Here is an 18,973-nt window from a genome sequence, read left to right on the forward strand (position 1 = left end):
TGAGGGATTCATGTCAACCTAGTTAATACAAAAAAAAAAGAGCAAAGTCTTCCAAACAAAATTTCAAATAGGTTAGGAAGTTTTTCATAAGAATAAATGTGAATTGAAAACGCATTCAAAAAAGAGACAGATGTACATGTAACATAGATTCCTAACATGAACCATTACTACTATAGTAAGATCAAGATAACATTAAAGACCAAGTGCATCAAACAAATTTTCATAGAAATACTATAAAGAATCATTACCATAAAAAAATTAATAAGGTAAAGGAAAGCATGACAAAGCTCCAAACCTTAATGAATTCTTTTTCTTTTCACTTGTGTAGAGTTATCTAACTCTTCTAAGTCATCATCCTTTTTTTCCAAATCATCAAAAGAATCAAGAGGTTGAACCTTTTACACTATGTGACAACCTTTATTGGAATGATCGATAGCATAAAATACTTGTGATGCTTGGCTAGCTAATACAAATGGCTCATTTATTTTCAAATATCGCCGACGGTTAACACTTACAAATCCATATTCGTCCATTTTAACTCCCCTCTTTTGATCATACACATCAAACCATATACATTGGAATAAAATCACTCTTCTTCCCCCAACAAATTGTAATTCAAGAACCTGGTTAACTCGCCATAGTAATCCAAATGGTTTTGCTCTTCACCGGTCTCACCTACTACAACCACTCCACAATTTTGAGTTTTCAAATATTAATCATACTCTTTCACATGAAACCTATAGCCATTAACAATATGGCCTTTGAATCTTGTGACATATGGCATAGGGCCACGTGATAAAGATAGCAAATCTTCCATTCTCTTACTTTCATCATGTTTGTATAATCCTACAACCTAACAACATCAAATAGCTTTTTAGAAAACAATATTTACATACTTGATTTAAGAAAACTGATTAATTTCTACTCACCTTTTTTTGTAACCAACTAATGAATTTTCTATTCCACTCCACATCTGAACTTTGTTGAGACGTCTCACTATATATTTGTGAAAATTCTCTAACAAAGAATTGAAGTTTCACATGTTCTTTTAAATTAAACATATAGATGAGGTATAAATAAATTATTAGATTAAATCAATACTTACTCGAGAAATGGTTGAATTTCATCACAGTTCTTCAAAATATAAAAATGTGTGTTCTCCATATCGTTTGAATCAAGCTTGTTTGGTGTGCTACCCTTTAAACTCTTTCCAGGTTCACAAAATATTGTCAAACCACCCTCAGATTCAATTACACCACCATCATAATTTCTCTCTGGATAATTAAACTTTGTTTTTATTGTATTTAAATACCTTGAACATAAAGTTATACATTCAACTACTATATATCCCTCTGCAATCGAACCTTCAGGGTAAGCCATATTACCAATAAAACATTTCAAAAAGTGTAGGTATCTCTCTATTGGATACATCCATCAATATTGAATTGGTCCGGCAATCTTGGCTTCATCAGGTAGATGAATAGACAAGTGCACCATGACATCAAAAAATGCAGGAGGGAACACCTTTTCTAACTTGCACAATGTTATTGGTATTTGAGCTTTTATTTGTTCCAATTCCTCTACGCTCAAACATTTTTCTCCAAGCATTTTGAAAAAAATAGACAACTCAATAATGGTTCAGACACGGATTTGCAAACCAAACCACGCTTGGCAAAAGGGAGTAAATGTCGTAGAATTATATGACAATCATGACTTTTTAATCTTGAAAATTTTTTATCCTTAAGGTTGACACATTTAGAAATATTTGAGGAAAATCCATTGGGACCTTTAAATTCTTCAAAAATTTGAAAAACTTCTGCTTATCTTCATCAGATAATGTGTAAGATGCTACTGGCAACTCATCTTTATCTCCATTTTGTATTGGATGCAATTACTTTCGTATTTTCATTTGTTCTAAATTCAATCGAGTATTCAAGGTGTCTTTTGTTTTCCCTTTGACATCTAAGATTGTCCCCAAAATGCTGTCACATATATTTTTATCAATGTGCATCACATCAAGATTATGTCGCAACAATAAGGTTTTCCAATATGGAAGATCAAAGAATATACTTTTCTTATTCCAATTATCACTCCTTTTCTTGTGTGATATTTTAATCTTCTTTTGTGGTCCTTTGTTAATGGCAGCCCATTTAAATCAACAACCTGATCAAGTATATCATCACCGAACAACATTTCAGGCGGTAGCGTGTGCTCAATAGTGTTATCAAATGACTCTTTATCATTTCTCCATTTGTGACTAAGAGGAAGAAAGCATCTATGGCCCATATAACACTGCTTTTGGCCATTATTTAGCCTTGTATAGTGTGTTTTTTTATTGCAACATGGGCAAGTCAATTTTCCTTTTGTACTCCATCCAGACAAATTTCCATATGCTGGAAAGTCATTAATGGTCAACAACAAAGATGCATTTAACATAAAATTCTTTCTAGTTGATGCATCGAATGTCTCGACTCCACTTTCCCATAATTCATTCAACTCCTCTATCAAAGGTTGCAGATAGACATCAATTGCATCACCAGGACTCTCTGGGCCAGGTATAAGCATTGACAAAATAAAGTTCTCTTGCTTCATGCAAAGCCAAGATGGCAAATTATAGGGAATAAGTATCACGGGCCAAATGTTGTGCGGAGTTTTTGACATTCCAAATGGTTGGAAACCATCACTAGCAAGTCCAAGTCGTACATTACGAGGCTCAGCAGCAAAAGATGGGTGAAGCTCATCAAATTTTTTCCATGCCATTGAATCAGCTGGATGCCTCATTACTCCATCATCAACTCTTTTGTGATGATCCCATGACATCAAATGAGATGTCTTTGAGCACATAAATAGTCTTTGAAGCCTTGGCTTTAGAGGAAAATAAAATAAAATCTTGCATGGTATCTTTTTTCCTTTTTTCAATTTTGTTTCCCCACTATGTTTACCATCCTTCCATCTAGATACACCACACACTTTGCAAGATTGAAGACAAATATTATCCTTCCAATATAACATGCAATCATTCTTACATGCATCAATCTTCTTATAAGAAAGCCCAAGATCTCAAATTACCTTCTTTGCCTCATTATATGAATCCGGCAAGTTTGTTCCATCCAACAATAAATCATCTTTCAAAAACTTCAACAACATCGTAAATGACTCATTACTCCAATGACCAATACTTTTAAGGTGAAGCAATTTAACCAAAGTAGAAAGCTTAGAAACTTTTGCACTTTCATATAATGGTCGATCAAGATCTTTCAATAGCCTATAAAATCTTTTTACTTCATCATTTGGTTCCTCCTCCAGCAAATCACCAGCACTATTATTCATATTATCTCCATTAAAATTGGGGTACAAATCTCTCAGCAAACCATCTATTTCATCCTCACCATCATCCTCTTCAATGTCATTATCATCTATTTTTTCAAAATTTGATTGTTCTTCACTTGACATCTCCCCATGGTGATACCAAAGAGTATAACTTGGTATTATCCCATGTACTATTAAATGTGACCTAACTACAACACGTGTTCAAGAAGTTGCATTACCACATTTAATACATGGACAACGTATCAACTGTGGTTCTCCTAATTTTGTAAAAGCATAATCCAAGAAAGTCTCCACCCCATCTATATAAGCACTAGCAAGTCTGTCTTTAATGAGTTCCATCCATTGTTTATTAGGCACCATTTTCTCCATGCATGTAAATAGATATAATAATACATTAGTATAACAACAAAGTAGTACTAATTAGATATTTACTTTTAGAGTTATAGATTCATACACGATAGATGCATATAGTTATATATGTATTATATTTCAAAATAATAATTTTTGCATGTATATTCTAATTAAACATCAATAGTAAAAGACCAAATAGTTTCTACGTTTATGGTTATGAACTGGATATACAAAGCAGGCTCATAACAAATTTATAAAATTATCAACAAAGTTTAGAGAAGTTCTACAATCTAATATAATTATATTTATACAAGAGTATGTAAAGACTAAAGAAAAAAATGTGAAATATTTTATATTTTTTAATTTGTAGCATTTAAATTTTGTTATGGTTGTGCATTTTGTTATTACCTATATTGAACACATCAAAGTTTTGATAGTGCGTGATAGTTCAACATTTCACGATGCTCATACCATTGTTCAAAAACCGATGGAACACAATANAAGTGTAGCATACAAGAAATATAGTCATCACAGGGGTGGAATTTGACTTTCTGGAGGCTACTTAATGATTGGGAAATAACATGGGTAACAGAACTGCTGAATCCGTTAGGTGAATTCCCTCGTACTAACATGGAAGAAGATAAAATTGATATGGGGTATAACATGTTGTGAATGGGATCATGGAGATTTGAAAACTTCAATGCTCATTTGTTACATATCAGAGAAGGTTTATGGGTGACTAAAATGACACAGAGAGGCAGTGAGTTTGGAGCTTCAGGAAAAACAAACCACTGGATTGTCAAAGAAGATGATACATAGGGAAAGAACATGTATTCACGGTCAGAACTCCACATGAAAAACTTCTTTAAACATAGGTATTGATTTAGTGCTATGTGATATATTATATACAACACTTTTACCACATCTGAAATTATATTAAACAGAGATATGAATTTTTTAATCAGGCTATGCATTTTGAACAGTAAACAGAAGAGTTTAATCCTGCTTATAATACCACATACTATTAAATTTTGAAACTTGACGCAGCCAAAGCCATGGACCGCCAAAAGCTGTCACCCGAGCCAATAGTTGATTCTTAGGAAATGATAATGTTGGAAGAGGAATAAAAAATCAAAGTGAGCAATTGGATAAACGAGAATTGTATTTAATGGAGATGCTAGCGGAGAGTGATTTATGGATACTGACAGATTTGGCTTATTCATCAACTAAAACTTATTTGGAAGGGTAAGGCAACAACTACACTAAATCAGGTATCAAATAAAGGAAAAAAAGAGAGTTGAAGATGTTGGCCAGAAAGGAAAGGGGAATTCCAGCTAATGATTACAATGATAATAATCTTTATAGACTAGTAAAAGTATAGAAAAGGAGGTTTTGATATAGCAACATTAAGATGTTGCTATCACTCATTATCAGAACATAAGTTATTTATTGCTTAACAAAAAAATGGTTGAATACATTTCTAGGACACCATTCCTACAAATACAAGCAAAAAACTTATCTGCACCAGAAAAACCACAAGATCCACTACTATCCTCACAGTTCTTGCAAGACTCATCAACATAATATGAATCATTATACATCAAAGAAATCCAAAACTCCCATTTCATAGGATCCAAAACCATATATCAATGAATACGAAGAACACTGAAGCCTAGCCAAGTTCAAACCATAACCTGAACCAATAGGAACTGGTGGATCATAAACACAACATGTTGAAATTGGATCATTTGCTTCTAATCCAATCCAGTCACCCCTTTACAAGAATACATTCCCTTGTACACATTTGAACCTGAACCGCTATCAGACAAGTCCTGTTTTGGATCAAACACAACAGTTGTTGAACACCCTAGTAAAACAAACATGTTTTGTTTCATAATACTAAAGGGAGTTGAATCATCATGATCCAACATAAAATTGGCTGAATTTTGCATTGAGGAACATGTTGACATAAAAGGGTCACTTAAAAAAAATGTGTTGGTTGAGTAGTCTAGTGAGGATATAGTGTAAATGCCAGAGGTAGTGGAAAATTGAAGAACTCCAGAAGTAGTGGAAAAGTAAGGAAATCCAGAAGTAGTGCATTTTATGAATCTTGAAAATGGAGGATGTCCACAACCAAAACCAGAACCAAATGGATATTTTAGGACAATGTTTCCACATTTATCAGTATATGAACCATTTAGTGTGATGATACTAGGAACAGATTCAAGCGGATGAATTAGAAGAAATGAAAGAAACAATAGAAAGATTTTGTTAGAACATGACATAATGAAAGGTATGGAAAGAGAGTGATTTGAGTTACTAAGGAATGTGGAAAGTGTACCTATTAGGTGTGCCAGACGAAACTCTCTGGTTTTGAATTGATATAGAGCTTAAGAAAGAAAACACAAAACTTTTGAATATTATGGTCTTAAACCAAAAGATACGTAGAACGTGTTAAGATATCCTTTATTTCTGTGATCATAGACATGTCACGTGGATACTTGAAACTAAAGAGTTGCTAAAAAAGAAAGACTAAAGAGACGTTATTGTTGAAACGAACTCAAAAGAAAAGTAAGAAAAATAAAATTTGAGTAAGTGGGGTATGCTCTGTTTGGTGGAGGAGTAATATTTTCAAATCTCCTTTAAAGAAGAGCCAGATTTTTATAATGCAGCTAAGCTGAAACAAGGCTTCCAGCAAATGAATATTGTATTCTGCCAAGTTTTCAAAGTTTGCACAATGAAAATTCAGCCATTTGTTATTCCATACCCTGATGGGAAAATTCAAGATGTATCCCTGCTCTTGTAGATGATACAAAATAATCATAAAGTAATAAAGCAACACAGATACAACAAAACCAATAAGACTAGGGTCAAATTTCTTACATTACACTTAGGTGTAACAAAACTAATATTTTTTTGTAAGTTAAGAATTAAAGTTACCATAGATAAGCAAAAAGATTATATAGAATTCCTCCTTGCTACATTTTTTTGCAAAGATTATAAAGTGTCTTATGTACATAGAAGGTCAGGTCCTCAGCCACTCTTTTGGTTATTGAAAAAATAGTATTTTGAATTCATATTTGTTGTACAACTTTACATTGTTGAGACTAGAGCAATAACAAATATAATGAAAACAGGAATAAGAAAACCTAATCTTTGTTGTTTACATCAAAATTTATAATGGAAATTTTGTCCTAGAAATTATGTGACTGACAAATTTATTCAATAATTTCATTATTGCGACTTCTTTTGATTGTCAATCGAGGCTACCAACAGTACACACATCAATACCTACAAACATATGCCTGTAATAATTACCAGTATACATAATTTAAGAGCCTGTGCACCAAAAACCTACTGAAAAAACTAATGAATCATAAAGCATAAACACAAAAATGGTCAAAATCAGAATTTCCACATAACAATTCATAGTCAAAACAACCTAAACTTACTTTGAAGAAAAGGAAAGTCCAAGAATATGTCAAGTTACTATTACACGTAGCAAAGACCAGCAAAACCCAGGTGAAATTTGAAGTAAAAAGAAAAAGCCAACGTCTGCAATTAGAAAAAATAGACATTGATTTCCTTTATAAAGAGCTTCAATAGAGAGCTATAGCTTAATTTTCACAAATAAACCTGGATTTTAGGAACGGTACCACCATTATTGTGGTCTGTTTTGCTGACTTTTCTCTAACAAATCAGTTTTGATGTGGAACTGAAGAGTCACTCTGATTAAGGATTTGAGTTATTCACTCCCTTAGGTATCTCTATTTTTAACGAAGAAGATGGAAGACACGTTCTGGAGAAACATATGCATCCTTTCAGAGGGGTGGGGGAGTGGGTGTGCGTGAGCTTCTGCGGAAAAATTGAGATGTGTTCTTACGGAGTGGTGGGGTAGTGTGAGACCAGAAGTAGGGTGTGGGGGTAATGAGAGACCAGCAGTAGGGGTGGGCGTGGGGGTGGGGGGTAAGGGGAGTATAATAAGTCTTTTGTGAAATATATAAAAGGGGAAAGTAAAAATAAACATGTCAAATATTTATTATTAACGTTTGGCTATAAAATCAAATTGAGGTTTGAATTAGAGCCGTCAATATGGGCTAGGCCTGTTGGGCCGGCCTGGCCTAACCCGGAATTTAATAGGGCTGGGCTAAAATTTTTAGAGCCTATTTAAGAAAATGGCTTTTTAGCCCGACCTGAATAAGCCTGCTGATTTGTGGGACTTGAGAAATATAGATATGGGCCGACCCGTGGGCCAATAAAAATTAATTAAAAAATATAATATAATATTAAAATTTAAAATTAAGAGATCCAAACTCAAAATCTATTTAAAGGTTTTTAGGAAATCACTAAGTATAGAAGTTGCATCCATCATGAAAATGTCCAAACACTTGTTGCTACTCGAAACTGGTTTCATGGTTTTTCTCAAACTGGTAATATTTTTTTGTGTAGATTTAAATATTATAATTCTCAATTTAGTTATTTTTTAATATTTAACTAACTGAAACCGCATATAAATTGCAGATGAAAATGAAGATGTTAAGACAACCTTCCCACAAGTTGATTCAGATATGCATGATGAAGATGATCATGAAGTGTTAGATACGCCATAGGTTTCGTGAAGTGTTAGATACGCCATAGGTTTCATGATTTTTTAAGGAGTTTATTTTTTACTTTTTTATGGTTGTAATATTGTTACTCCCTCCGTTTCACAAAGAATGACCTGGTTTGACTTGGCACGGAGTTTAAGTAAATAAAGAAGACTTTTGAATCTTGTGGTCCTAAAGTAAAGTTATGTCAAATGTACAAAATTGCCCTTAATCTTGTGGTCTTAAACATGCCACGTGGAAAGCAAAAAGTAAAATGTTACCAAAAAAGGAAAGAAGTCATTCTTTTTTAAACCGACTAAAAAGGAAAGGAGGTCATTCTTTGTGAAACGGAGGGAGTATATTTTTTGTGTTTTATTGTGATCATTGCAAAACAATTAGGTTAGTATTTCTATTTAGATATTTATAATTTTACTTGAAAAAAAACTTAATAAATATTATAAAGATAATTTTATTTGTGGATTTGATTAACAAGTAGTAACATTAACACCATGTAATATTGTTTTGTCGATATTTATGATAATATTTTTAAATTATAATTTATAATTTAATTTAATAATTATAAAAAAATATATAACTTTTTAAAAAGTGGGCTGGCCCGGCAAGCCTATAGCCCACGTACTTGTGGGTTGGGCCGACCATTTTCTGGCCTATACCAAAAATGGGCTAGCCTGGCCCGGCCCGTAAAATGTCAAAGCCTGTATGGGTTAGCCCGGATGGGATGGGCTAGCCCATATTGACAGCTCTAGTTTGAATATTGTTGCCTTACTTATACTACATTAAAATAGTCATTTAACGACTGGAAAAAAATTTGACATTTTAAATATACTTATAACGACCGGAATAATATTCTTTCGTTAAAATTTGGATGTTAAAAATCTATTTATAGCTTTGAGTATTGTATTCGTGACTACACAGTGTAAAATTCCTTACTATAGTTATATCAGTTGCTCCTTTTGGCCCGCGATTTTTCCATTATTTAGAAGGGTTTTCACGTAAAATTCCTAGTGTCATTATTTTCCCATTTTGTTTCTATCATTTGACCATATATATTTTTGTGTTAGTCCGCATTTTTCCCAACAAATTGGTATTAGAGCCAAGGTTTTATCTGAGTATGCTCTGTGGTTGCAGCACAGTCTGAACTTCCACATCAGAAAAGATTTACTTTGGTTTGCAATAACTATATTTTTTTGTGGGAAATGATAGAAGTCAACACAAGTAGAATGGTTACTTTAAATGGTGTTAATTATGCCATTTGGAAGGGAAAAATGGAAGATTTGTTTTATGTCAAGAATTTTTATCAACCTGTCTTTACCACTGTAAAGCCTGATAATAAAACAGATGAAAAGTGGAATATGTTGCATAGACAAGTTTGTGGATTCATTAGGCAATGGGTTGACGATAATGTGTTGAACCATATTTCTGGGAAGACACATGCTCGAATCCTATGGGAGAATCTTGAAAGTTTGTATGCTCGAAAAACAGGCAACAATAAATTGTTCTTAATAAAGTAAATGTTGAGTTTAAAGTATCATGATGCTTCTCCGATGACATACCATCTGAATAATATTCAGGGGATATGAACTAGTTATCTGCTATGGGCATTAAATTTGATGAAGAAATTCAAGGCTTGCTTCTACTTGGTTCCCTACCAGACTCTTGGGAAACATTTAGAACTTCATTGTCAAATTCTGCTCTGGATGGTGTGATCTCAATGGATTCTGCCAAGAGTAGTGTCTTGAACGAAGAGATGAGAAGAAAATCTCAAGGTTCTTCTTCGTCGGATGCCTTGATAACTGGCTCTAGGGGGAGAAACAAAACTCGTGGTTTTCAGAATAGAGAATAAAATAGGAGCAAATCCAGAGGCAAACTTAATGATATTGAGTGTTATCGTTGTGGCATGAAAGGGCACACAAAGAAGTTCTGCAGAAAGTTGAAGAGGGAGAACAAAAATAAAGAGGAAACTAAAGAAGATGGCAATGAAAATTGCCTAGCCATCGTCACCACCGAAGATCTTATTACCATTCTTGATGCGGATATGATAAATATTGCTTGTGATGAGTCAAGTTGGGTTGTGGACACTGGTGCCGCATCTCACGTGACATCAAGAAAGGATTTTTTCTCGTCCTATACTCCTGGTGATTTTGGAACCTTGAGTATGGATAATGAGACTGTTTCTAGGGTGGTTGGTATTGGTACAATTTGTTTGGAAACTAGTGTTGGAACTAAACTATTTTTAAACAATGTGAAACATACTCCTGTTGTTTGTCTGCTCCTAATTTATGTTGGTGTTTTGGATGATGAAGGATATGTTAGTACCAACGGTGATGGAAAATGGAAACTCATTAAGGGTTCCTTGGTTGTGGCTCGTGGTAACAAATTTCGTGGTCTATAGTGGACTATGGCCTCTGCTTGTGTTGATATGGTAAATGCGGTTGAGATCGATAACTCTTCAACGTTATAGCACAAGAGACTTAGCCACATCAGCGAGAAATGACTTAATGTTCTAGCTAAGAAGAAATTATTATCAAATTTCAAAAATGCTAAATTAGAAACAAAATAGAGTTTCCTTTAAGTCATACCCTCCTTCAAGAAAGACAAAGTTGCTTGAATTGGTGCACTCTGATTTATGTGGTCTAATGAAGACAAGAACATTGGGTAGTGCAATCTACTTTGTCACTTTTATTGACGACTGCTCGAGAAAACTTTGGGTCTATGTCTTGAAGACTAAAGACCAAGTGTTAGGTGTCTTCAAGCAGTTTCAGGCTTCAGTTGAAAGAGAAACTGGAAAGAAACTGAAATGTATTCGTACTGATAATGGTGGTGAATATTGTGGATCATTTGACGAATACTGCAAGCATCAAGGTATTAGACACCAGAAGACTCCTCCTAAGACTCCTCAGCTTAATGGTTTGGCTGAGAGGATGAACACGACCTTGATGGAAAGAGTTAGATGTTTGCTTTCTGAAGCAAAATTGCCGAACTCATTTTAGGGTGAGGTTTTATTGACCGTTGCACATGTTATTAATATATCTCCTCATGTTGCCTTGCAAAGTGATGTTCCAAATAGAGTTTGGTATGGAAAGGATGTTTCCTATGACCATTTGAGAGTCTTTGGTTGCAAAGCTTTTGTACATGTGCCGAAAGATGAGAGGTCAAAGTTGGATGCCTAGACAAGGCAGTGCATCTTCATTGGATATGGCTATATGATCCAATTGAGAAAAAACTCGTGAAAAGCTGTGATATTATTTTCGTGGAGAATCAAACAGTTGAAGATATTGACAAAGTGGAAAAGCTAGAATCTTCAAGTTTTGATGGTATAGTTCATTTAGATGAAGTTCCTCACACAAGTGTGCATGATGTTGTTGGGCTTGATAATCATGGTGACGCCCAGAATTATGTATCGAATCAACATGTTGATGTTGATAATAACAATGATATTGTTATTGATGATCCTCATGCTCATGAAGTTGTGGACGAATCAAATATTTCGCTTAGGAGGTCCACAAGACAGCGGGTTCCTTCCTCTCATTATGCACCCAATGAGTATGTGTTACTCACTGACTGGGGAGAACCTGAATGTTATGAAGAGGCCATTGAAGATGAGCGCAAGGATCAATGGATTGACGCCATGCAAGATGAAATGAAGTCTCTGCAAGAGAACCACACTTATAAGTTGGTAAAATTGCCCAAGGGCATGAGAGCTTTGAAGAACAAATGGTTGTTCAAAGTTAAAGTTGAAGAACACAACTTGAAGCCCAAGTACAAAGCTAGATTGGTTGTTAAGGGATTTGGTCAAAGGAAGGGTATTGACTTTGACAAAATATTTTCTCTTGTTGTGAAAATGTCCTCGATTCGTACAGTTCTGGGTTTGGCTGCTAGTCTTAATTTAGAGATTGAGCAAATGGATGTGAAGACAACTTTCCTTCACGGTGACCTAGAAGAAGAGATTTATATGGAACAACCTGAGGGCTTCAAAGTATATGGTAAAGAAAATTTTGTGTGCAAACTCAGAAAGAGTCTATATGGCCTAAATCAAGCTCGTAGACAGTGGTACAAGAAGTTTGAATTTTTTATGGGGGAGCAAGGCTATAAGAAGACTTCATCAAATCATTGTGTATTTGTACAAAAATTTTGTGACGATGATTTTATCATCCTTTTATTGTATGTGGATGATATGTTAATTGTGGGCAAGAATACTTCCAAGATTGACTAGTTGAAGAAAGAGTTGTGTAAGTCTTTTTCTATGAAAGACTTGGGTCATGCCAAGCATATTTTAGGCATGAGAATTACTTGTCTCAGAAATGAAAGGAAGATTTATTTGTCACAGAATAAGTACATTGAACGTGTACTAGAGTGCTTCAATATGAAGAATGCTAAACATGTTAGTACACCTCTTGCTGGTCATATGAAGTTGAGCAAAAAGATGTGTCCTACAGTTAGGGAGGAAAAAGAGAGCATGGCCAAAGTGCCATATTCCTCCATCGTCGAAAATCTAATGTATGCAATGGTATGCACTAGACCTGATATTGCTCACGCAGTTGGTGTTGTCAGCAGATTTCTCGACAATCCGGGAAAAGAGCATTAAGAAGTTGTGAAATGGATACTCCAGTAACTTAGAGGAAGCTCAGATGAATGTTTGTGTTTTAGAGCATCAGATCCAATCTTGAAGAGTTATACAGATGCTGATATGACAGGTGACCTTGATAACAGAAAATCCACTACTGGATATTTGTTTACTTTTTCAGAGGGAGCTATATCATGGCAGTCGAAGTTGCAGAAGTGTGTTGCACTATCTACAACTGAAGCTAAGTATATTGCGGCTACTGAAGCCGGCAAGGAGATGATATGGCTAAAGCGATTTCTTCAAGAGCTTGGATTTCAACAGATGGAGTATGTTGTCTATTGTGACAGTCAAAGTGCAATAGACTTAAGCAAGAACTCCATGTACTATGAAAGAACAAAACACATTGACATCAGATATCATTGGATTCGTGAGAAAGTGGAGAGTGAATCATTTCACGTAAAAATGATCCACACAAGTGAAAATCCTGCACATATGCTGACCAAGACGATACCGAAAGACAAGTTTGAGTTATGCAAAGAACTTGTGGGTATGAGCTATCTTTAAAGAATATAAAGATACCTCATTCCAGTGAATGAGACTGGAAGGGGAGATTTTTGGGGTCCAACCCCAATATTCCATCATTGACTTCAACAATTGCTGCATGCGATTGTCAATGGTTGGCAAATTGCTATAGCAACAAATGTTGAAAAACACAACCTTTACAAACTTTCGGTGGCACAACTTTGACATATTATGTATGGTGTTGAAATTTGAAGTTGCAAATTTCTTCTATAAAAGGAGCTCATTAGCTCATTTGTGAGATACACCAATTCACAAGAGTGTTATTCCTTTTGAGTGTGTAGTATTTACTTTGAGTATTGTATTCGTGACTACACGGTGTAAAATTTCTTACTATAGTGATATCAGTTGCTCCTCTTGGCCCGTGGTTTTCCCTTATTTAAAAGGGTTTCCACGTAAAATTCTTGATGTCATTATTTTTCCATTTTATTTCTATCATTTGACCATATATATTTTTTATGTTAGTTCGCGTTTTCCCAACAGTCATTTGCTTTGTCTACTTCACGATGTATGAAATGATGTTTGTTGCACTCACTCCAAACTACCACATTGCTCAAGTGTCATGGACACCACTTGTTATTTGTTGCAACGAAGATCCAATTGACTTGTAATACAAATTTATGATTAGTTTTGATAGTTTTTAAAACTTATGGATATAAATCATATTTTTATAAAGAAGTGAAATATGTTTCTCAAATACTATGGCCAAACACATGGTGAAATTTCACCCAAAGTTTCACCCAAATAATATTTGGAAATCTATGACCAAACGCTAGCTGGAAATCGCACTCATACACCTTCAACAATCGACAATATCATGGGGTGAGGAAATCATATGGATCTGTTCGAACAAAGAGAAAATAAAATGGTAGGTTTTAGACTTTTACCATATAATTTTCTAGGTAAACAAATTTTAATAACGTGGAAATTATCATGTACTTGTTTGTAATCACGCACCACTGATCTGTTCAAAAAGGGTTTAAAATATTCTGTTATAATGATCTTAAGAGTTCAGTTGATAAAGCAATGAGTAGAAAGGTCCAACAGACAAACAAAGTCAAGTACAAAGATCTCCACGTCATTCAACCTATTTTTCTTCAATCCATATTTGTCCAATTATGTCTCTCACTATGTACCTTTCAATTTTTTTTGTTGTTTGGAGTTTACGAATTAATAGTTTGTTTTCAGTATTTACTCTCTCTTGGTTCAGTTTTACTTGTTCAGATTTTATACCCTTATTAAAAAACAACGATTAATATGAGTATTTTATCACAAAAATATTATTTGACTTATAAATCCAATTTGAATGTAAATTTGTGAAGTACAATGAACGGACACCAGCAGAGAATTGCTTAGATACCCAATTTTTACCATATGGTACCCTTGAAGAGCCACTCACATCCATGACTTTTGGTCCCAAATTTTTGGCTTACAAGCTCTACTAGTTAAGCCCTCCTGAGGTAATCTTTACTCTTTTATTATATACCTCTTTTTTTTTCCGTCGAAATAGAAGTAATCTTACATTTAAATGATAATGTGGTATGATCTTGCATTAGGATTATCATTGGTGAGAACAAGTTCTCTGTTTCTGGAAGATTTGTCGAAGACGAAGTATTTCACAGATGAAGGATATGGATCAGTGAAGAGAGTTTATATAGTGTGTACAGAGGATAAAGGCATATCAAAAGAATTCCAACAATGGCAAATTGACAACATTGGTGTCACTGAAGCAAAGGAAATTAAAGGTGTTGATCATATGGCAATGCTAAGTATGCCAAAAAAACATTGTGACACTCTATTGAGTTAAACGAAAACTGATGGAGAATATTGATTCTCCATTGATGCTGATCTGAAGCTTTGAGAAGAAATGAAGAATACTCTGATTTGGGGAAATGAAAAACTGAACTTCATTTCATGAAGATGTAGTGTATTTATACAGACTCAACAATAAGAAAGTTCTAGAATCTAACTAACTAACAACAAAATAACTAACTCATCAACAAGAATAAAATGAATAACAAACTTAACCGACTTAGTTCATCACAATTATTACACTAATTGCCCTTGAATAAACTTTATCTTAACACCCCCCCTCAAGTTAGAAGTGAGTAATTCACAACCAGCTTGTATATAATATTGGAATGTTTAGCACTCAGCAGTGCCTTAGTCAGTACATAAGTTAGCTGATCATTTGTTGAGATGTGATGGAGTGTGATGAGTCCATCTTGTATTTTTTCTCGAACAAAATGACAGTCCACCTCTATATGCTTTGTTCTCTCATGAAACACAGGGTTCGTTGATATGTGAATAGTTGCGTGACTGTCACAAAACACAGATATGGGCAGTTTACATGGTAAATTCAGCTCAATCAGTAATCTTTCTAGCCACACCAATTCTCCAACAACCTTCCTAACATCTCTATACTCTGCCTCTGCTGAGGATAAAGATATGGTCGTTTGCTTCTTAGACTTCCAGCTCACAAGACTGTCCCCATGAGCACAACATAACCACTCACTGACTTTCTTGTATCAGGGCAGGCTGCCTAGTCTGAGTCACAATATGCAGTGATTGAGCAGTCTGCATTATTGGACAAGTGTATCCCTAAACAAGGGTCATTCTTGAGGTATCTCAGAACATGATAAGCAACCTTGAGATGTGGTTCTCTGGGATTTTGAAGGAATTGACTGAGATGCTGGACACTAAAAGCTATGTCCATCCTTGTGTTGGTCAAAAAATTCGGCTTACCTACTAATTTCCTGTAGTATGTGGGATCTGTAAGCAATACACCTTCACCTGCCTTAAGTTTAACTGTGGACTCAAGAGGTGATGACACAGGTATGCAATTTGAACAATCAACTCATGCAGTAGGTCAATAGTAAACTTTCTTTGAGAGATTATAACCCCTGAATCTTTGTACAAAATTTCCAAACCTAGGAAGTATTGCAGTCTCCCTAAATCCTTAATCTTGAACTCATTATGGAGAGAATTCTTCAAAGAAGTAATCTCTATAATATCAGTACCAGTCATAATGACATCATCCACATAGACATCAACAAAGACTAAAGAACTTCCAATTTTTCTATAGAATAAGGAGTAATCACTGGCAGAATGAGAATAGCCTCTTGAGTATAAAAATTGTGCTAACTTGTCATACCATTGTCTACTTGCTTGCTTCAGCCCATACAAGGACTTCGTGAGCTTACAAACCATTCTTGTATCAGTCACCATGAGTCCAGGAGATATGTCCATATAAACTTCCTCATGGAGATCTCCGTGAAGGAATGCATTATTCACATCTAGTTGGTACATTTCCCAACCTTCTTGACAGCCAGACTGATTAAAATCCTGATTGTAGTCATTTTAACTACTGGTGAAAAAGTCTCATTGTAATCAATGCCAGCTTGTTGAGTGTATCCCTTCACAACCAGTCTAGCTTTCAATCTCTCTATTGTGCCATCAACCTTGTGTTTAACTTTTAAACCCACCTGCATCCAATTGCCTTCTTTCCCATGGGTAGTGTAACAAGATCCCATGTCTCATTAGCATACAGTGCCTCAAATTCTGATGTCATAGCTGTCTGCCAAGCAGGGTCAAGTGCTTCCTCTTCATATGAGCATGGTTCAGTTTCATGAGAATGACCTTTAACACTGTGTTGACTATCTTGGTTAAGACTTGTAAGAGAATAATAATGAGTGGTAGGTGTAAAGTTAGAGGATGGGGTTGAAAAAGGCTAAGTATGCAAAGAAGGTAAGGAATAACTGTATTCTTTCAAGTAAGTGGGGATGATATGGGGCCTACTGGACCTTCTAAGGTTTAGTGTTTGGGTTTGATGTTGTTCAGTGGTGTCAGGTAAGGCATGTCCAGTTGAGCTAGGTTATCTATTTGTTGAAGGTGAATGAAAGTCTAATGATTGTTCAAAAGCTGATGGTGGAGATGTTTGTGAAAGTATAGATGCAGGCAAGTCAGTATTAGTGACATTAAAATTAGTGTCATCATCATCCAAAACAACAGTTTTGTTAAAAGTATCATAAGTAGAGTTTGACATGTTTGAATTGGTATTCAAAGTTCTTAATATTGTGGAAAACCTAGGATCAATTTCAGACTTAGACCAGGCAAAAGGAAAAACATTCTCATGAAAAATTACATCCCTAGAAACATGTATCCTTTTGGTACTTAGATCTAGGACTTTATTGCCTTTTGTATTGAAAGGATATCCAATGAAAATGTGAGGTGTGGATCTTGGATCAAATTTGTCCTTATGAGTCTTTATGGTAGGGAAACATAAACACCCAAAGGACCTAAGGTGAGAATAGGTGGGAGGTTGGTGGTACAATATTTCAAAGGGTGTTTTGTTGTGGAGAATTGTATTAGGAAGTCTATTGATTAAGTAAGTAGCTGTTAAAATGCATTCTCCCCAATATGTGATGGGAAGTTTGGATTGGTACAGAAGTGCTCTAGCAACCTCCAGAAGGTGTTTGTGTTTCTATTCCACTACACCATTTTGTTGTGGTGTGTAGGGACAAGTATTTTGGTGTATTATTCCTTTTTCTTGGAAATACATAAAGGTTTCATTATTGGTGAATTATGTACCATTGTCAGTTCTTATTGACTTGACAGTGGTTTTGAACTGATTTTCAACAAGTGATATGAATGATTTTATGGTTTGAAGGGCGTTGGTTTTGCAACTAAGGAGGTGAGTCCATGTTGATCTACTAAAGTCATCAATTATGGTTAAAAAATACTTGTAATAGTTGTGGGTTGAGGCATGGTATGGCCCCCATAAATCCATGTGAAGAAGATCAAAGGTATTGGTGCTAGAGACAGTGGTCTTGGTTGGAAAAGGAAGTCTGGTTTGTCTGGCCATAGGGCACACAGTGCACATGAAGGGTTGTTTTGGTGAGAAGGTTATGGGAATGGTAGGAATACCTTTTATTTTTACAAAAGGAACATGTCCTAGTCTATTATGCCACAAGTGATCAACATTGTTTCCATTAGACAAGCATGTTACAGTATCAGAAACACAGGCAAGAAACACATTATCATTGCCTAAACAAGTGGATCTTACATCTGTAGTATTACAAGTGGTTATACCAGAAGTGTTATGCAAGGCAATACGGGAAATACTATTGGAACAAACAGTAGTAAAATCAAAAAAACAAGGTAAAGAACTGGAAATAGGTGCAGCAGAAGAAGTAGAAACTGATGCAGAAATGGGAGTAGAACATGCAATGTGACACCTTGAGCACAGATAGTATAGTCCATTTTGTGCTCTACCAATCTCCAGAGGGCTCTTCATTGAAGGGCCCTGCTTGAAACAAGAAAAATTATTGAAACTGACATTTCCTTTCAAGTGAGAAACCAAACAATGAACTGATATCAAGTTGAATTTAAAACTAGGCACATATAATACTTTATACAAAGTGAGTGAAGGATTCAGATGTATATCACCAATTTCTGTCACCTTTACTTTATAGCCATTTGGAAGGGTAATTAGGAAAGGACTGGGTAAAGGTCTGAGGTTTGGGAGTAATGATTTTGTGAA

At 35.0% G+C, this 18,973-nt stretch overlaps 1 pseudogene; it reads right to left on the reverse strand.

Annotated features, from left to right (window-relative positions):
• Window positions 1-4,642: 4,642 nt before the first annotated feature.
• On the reverse strand, window positions 4,643-5,966 carry LOC125863827 (uncharacterized; annotated as a pseudogene).
• Window positions 5,967-18,973: the final 13,007 nt, after the last annotated feature.

The sequence above is a fragment of the Solanum stenotomum genome, chromosome 5 (genome assembly GCF_019186545.1).
Source record: "Solanum stenotomum isolate F172 chromosome 5, ASM1918654v1, whole genome shotgun sequence".
Taxonomy (NCBI): Eukaryota; Viridiplantae; Streptophyta; class Magnoliopsida; order Solanales; family Solanaceae; genus Solanum; species Solanum stenotomum.